Raw genomic sequence first — 5,000 nt, forward strand, 5'->3', positions numbered from 1 at the left:
CCGAACTGGACTGACTGTCTGTCTGTCTGTCTGTCTGTTTGTCAAGGGGAGGAAAAGGCGGTGGTGGTGGTGAGGGTGGAGCTTTACGCTCAGGAGGGGAGACTTTCTTTCAGAGGTGCCAATTAATCTGCAGCAGAAAGTCATCCCCCCCCGACCGGGATTCGAAGCCCGGTCCTGACCACGAGACCACCGGGGAGAGTTGCCTCAAGTCCCTGAGGGACCTGGACACGAGGCCGAATACACACGCACGCCTGCTGCACTGGCAGCAGCGACCAGCAGGGGTCCGACCGGCTGATCCTTCCCTTTCACAGGCAGGCTTTTGGCCCTCGCTCAAACGACAAAGGTGTTCAGAAGGAAGTCCTGGGGGGAAGGCATGGAGGGACGGACACAGGGAAGTCCGCACAAAACAGGTCCCCTGGAACCTCTGACCCAGAAAACCGGGTTCCTGGTGAAAGCAGTCCTGCCCCGCCCTGCCATTAACATGACAACGGACAGGGCCCGGACCAGGCGCAGCGGACGGTAGCGAGCAGTCGGAGGGTGAAAATCCGCCAGTGGGTGAAAAGGAGAGCCGTGCGGTGAGAGGAGGCGGAAAGCGGTTCGCAGACTTTCGCTGTACCTCCGGCGGGCAGCGCCGCACCTCCGAGCGCTCGGTACCGTCCGCTGCGCCTCGTCCTGCCGCACGCGACGAGCCGTCCCCGGAGGAAATCGGCCTCGGCCTTCCTGAGATATCAGTCTCCAGGTGGGACAGAAAAACCGGGGGCCCCCGGCTCGCTTTCGGCGGCCCGCTAGTCGACTTCCCGTCGTGCGAACGCGATCCTTCCGGTACCCTTCGGTGCCCCTTGCCCGACTCTAGCTCCGGTGGTAAAGCGGAGTCGGTCGGTCTGACGGCCGCCGAGTTAGCAGGCGGAAAGCGGTTTGCAGCCTTTCGCTGTACCTCCGGCGGGCAGCGCCGCACCTCCGAGCGCTCGGTACCGTCCGCTGCGCCTCGTCCTGCCGCACGCGACGAGCCGTCCCCGGAGGAAATCGGCCTCGGCCCTCCTGAGATATCAGCCTCCATACGGGCGTCACAAATCAGTGGACATGGTCAGCTGCAAAGCAGTGTCATTACAACCTTTCATAAACGACAGGGCAGCACTGCACTGCACTGCACTGCACCCCACACTACATCACACTTGCCTGCCTGCCTGCCTGCCTGCCGGCCTGCCGCTGCCTACTCTCACCAGCGGACCAAAGTGAGGATAACACCCCGAAGCAAGCATCTCCCTTGCCGCCCACCAGCCCACACCATTCCCCTTGCCTGCCTCCCACAAATTCCACCAGCGAGGCAAAGTGAAAATCAACCCCCAAAAAACGCACTCCACACCGGCCATCGCCCGCTATACACCCCCCCTGGGGCGAATATTAAGCCCGAGAACACCGACTGTAACCAACCGCAGTGAAAAGTTGAAGTGGCAACTCATTAACCAGATTTACACTTGGCAACTCATAAACCAAATGAACAAAAAATCTGGTTAATGAGTTGCCCAAAATAAATCTGGTTAATGAGTTGCCACTTCAACTTTTCACTGCGGTTGGTTACAGTCGGTGTTCTCGGGCTTAATATTCACCCCGGGGGGGCGGGGGGGGTGATTCTGGGGGTAGTGTCCGGGAGGGTGAGCCTTTTATTCGGCAGGAGGCGTGTGGGGAAATCATCAACCTGTCAGACGATGAGTTGTCACAAACGCCATTGCTTAATGAAAGCTGCGCTCCCGAACTGGACTGACTGTCTGTCTGTCTGTCTGTCTGTTTGTCAAGGGGAGGAAAAGGCGGTGGCGGTGGTGGTGAGGGTGGAGCATTCCGCTCAGGAGGGGAGACTTTCTTTCAGAGGTGCCAATTAATCTGCAGCAGAAAGCCATCCCCCCCGACTGGGATTCGAAGCCCGGTCCTGACCACGAGACCACCGGGGAGAGCTGCCTCAAGTCCCTGAGGGACCTGGACACGAGGCCGAGGACACACGCACGCCTGCTGCACTGGCAGCAGCGACCAGCAGGGGGCTGACCGGCTGATCCTTCCCTTTCACAGGCAGGCTTTTGGCCCTCGCTGAAACGACAAAGGTGTTCAGAAGGAAGTCCTGGGGGGGAGGGAGGGAGGCAGGGAAATCAGCACAAAGCAGGTCCCCTGGAATCTCACACCTGCGTCCCAGAAAACAGGTCTCCTGGTCAAAGCAGTCCTGCCCCGTCCTGCCATTAACGTGACAATGGACAGGGCCCCGGCAGCTTGAGACACATCTTTTTTTCAATATGCAAGTTCTTTTTAAAAAGGTTTCCTTCCACAGCAGCTCTGAGTAAGAGTGAGAGAGAGTGAGAGAGAGAGAGACACTGACTGACACTGACACTGACACTGACACACACACTGACACACACACACACACACACACACACACACACACCGTCTCCCATCCGATTGGTGGACTATGGGATTGAAAATCGAACTTTGAGTTTCAATGCAGGGGGGAGAGCGCGAACGCAGCCCCTCCCAACTACCACACGCGCGTTGTTGTTGTTGTAATATAGAACTGCAAGTTGCCGTTGTCGTGGTCGTTTCGAATCAGCACAAAGTAGGTGCCTCCCTGGAATGTCACACCTGCGTCCCAGAAAACAGGTCTCCCGGTCAAAGCAGTCCCGCCCCGCCCTGGGATTAACGTGACAACGGACAGGGCCCAGTCAGGGAGCAGCTTGAGAGACACCTTTCAATAGGCACTTCTGAAACATTAACGCCTTGTTTCTTCCGACAGTTTAACCAGCGATTAACATGACAACGGACAGGGCCCAGTCAGGGAGCAGCTTGAGAGACGTCTTTCAATAGGCGCTTCTGAAACATTAACGCCTTGTTTCTTTCGACAGTTTAACCAGCCTTTAACACGCCTTGTGTTTTTATTTCCCATTTCCAGCCAGCCAGCCAGCCAGCCAGCCAGCCAGCCAGCCGAGCCGAGCCAGCATCTGCAGTATTTTTTTTGATTGGTCTTGCCTGCCGTGGAATGAATGTTTCAACACGAGCTGCTGATTGTCAGCACCTCACCTCTTTCTCAATTGGCCGTTGCAATCTCACTCACTCGCTGTGAGACACGTCACGTCACTAGTTTTACTCAAAGAGGTTTCCTTCCACGGCAGTTCGTTAGTGACTGAGACTGACTGACGTAGGTCCGTTGAGACACAACCCTCCCCCATCTGATTGGTGGCCTACTGGCAAATTTACCAATCTGTCAAGCAATCCTGGCAAGAAAGGAAAAAACGGCAACTTCTTTAAACTCATCCACTGTTGCAATTAGAAACGGTGGCAAAAAATGTGGCCAGAGTGGGAGAGAACGGCAGTGCTTCGAGACTGCTTTCAACACCGGCAGCCAGAGAACAAAGAGGGAGGGCAAACAGGACCCGAGATCAATTCGCATCGAGCGCGGTATCGCTTCTCGGCCTTTTGGCTAAGATCAAGTGTGTTCCTTTTCGGGCTTATTTGGATCTGAGCGGACTGGAACGCTGGCCGCGACCTCGTGCGCTCGCAAAGTGCGGACTTTGCTGTGATTGGTCGTTTGTGTGCTGGCTCCGCCCCTAAATTTGCATAAGGACCAAATCAACACTGCAATGGCAGGGAAGGGTTCCTGGTGAAAGCAGTCCTGCCACTGACATGACAATGGACAGGGCCCGGCAGCTTGAGACACATCTTTCTTTCAATAAGCAAGTCCTTTTTAAAAAAGTTTCCTTCCACAGCAGCTCTGAGTGAGAGAGAGAGAGAGAGAGAGAGAGACACTGACTCACTGACTGATACTGACACCGACACACACACACACACACACATATTATTTATTATTATTTTAAACGACAAAGGTGTTCAGAAGGAAGTCCTGGGGGGAAGGCAGGCAGGGAGGGACGGACACAGGGAAGTCCGCACAAAACAGGTCCCCTGGAACCTCTGACCCAGAAAACCGGGTTCCTGGTGAAAGCAGTCCTGCCATTGACATGACAATGGACAGGGCCCGGCAGCTTGAGACACATCTTTCTTTCAATATGCAAGTTCTTTTTAAAAAAGTTTCCTTCCACAGCAGCTCTGAGTGAGAGAGAGAGAGAGAGAGAGAGAGACACTGACTGACTGACTGATACTGACACCGACACACACACACACACACACACACACACACACATATTATTTATTATTATTTTAAACGACAAAGCTGTTCAGAAGGAAGTCCTGGGGGGAAGGCAGGCAGGGAGGGACGGACACAGGGAAGTCCGCACAAAACAGGTCCTTTGGAACCTCTGACCCACAAAACCGGGTTCCTGGTGAAAGCAGTCCTGCCATTGACAGGACAATGGACAGGGCCCGGCAGCTTGAGACACATCTTTCTTTCAATATGCAAGTTCTTTTTAAAAAAGTTTCCTTCCACAGCAGCTCTGAGTGTGAGGGAGAGAGAGAGAGAGACACTGACTGACTGACTGATACTGACACCGACACACACACACACACACACACATATTATTTATTATTATTTTAAATTGATTTTTAGAACAGGGAGATGGAATAGGGGCTTGCTCCGTCCACTCCACGCATCGACCCAGTATTGCAGTGTTTCTGGGAACGGTGCAGCTCCCCGTGGGGAGATATTCAAAAGGAAAAACAGCTCTTTCCCAGTGTCTCTGTGTGTGTGTGTGTGTGTGTGTGTGTGTGTGTGTGTGTATTATTACTGAGAATAAAGCTGATATCTCTCTCTCTCTCTCTCTCTCTCTCACTCACTCAGAGCTGCTGTGGAAGGAAACCGTTTTAAAAAGAACTTTCTCAGCTCAGTGGTACTTTTTTCTTCTCCAAGGCTGAGTGCCGCTCGCACGTAGCGATATAATTCAAAGTGCAAAATAACTTGGCGTCGTTGACTTGAAACAAGCAGGGTCTGCTTCCAAATGAAAGCTGCGCTCCCGAACTGGACTGACTGTCTGTCTGTCTGTCTGTCTGTTTGTCAAGGGGAGGAAAAGGCG

General features: G+C 53.8%; 1 pseudogene; it reads left to right on the top strand.

Annotated features, from left to right (window-relative positions):
• The first annotated feature begins 4,505 nt into the window (after positions 1–4,505).
• Positions 4,506–4,622, top strand: LOC137316250 (U2 spliceosomal RNA; annotated as a pseudogene).
• Positions 4,623–5,000: the final 378 nt, after the last annotated feature.

This window comes from Heptranchias perlo, unplaced genomic scaffold, assembly GCF_035084215.1.
Source record: "Heptranchias perlo isolate sHepPer1 unplaced genomic scaffold, sHepPer1.hap1 HAP1_SCAFFOLD_577, whole genome shotgun sequence".
Taxonomy (NCBI): domain Eukaryota; kingdom Metazoa; phylum Chordata; class Chondrichthyes; order Hexanchiformes; family Hexanchidae; genus Heptranchias; species Heptranchias perlo.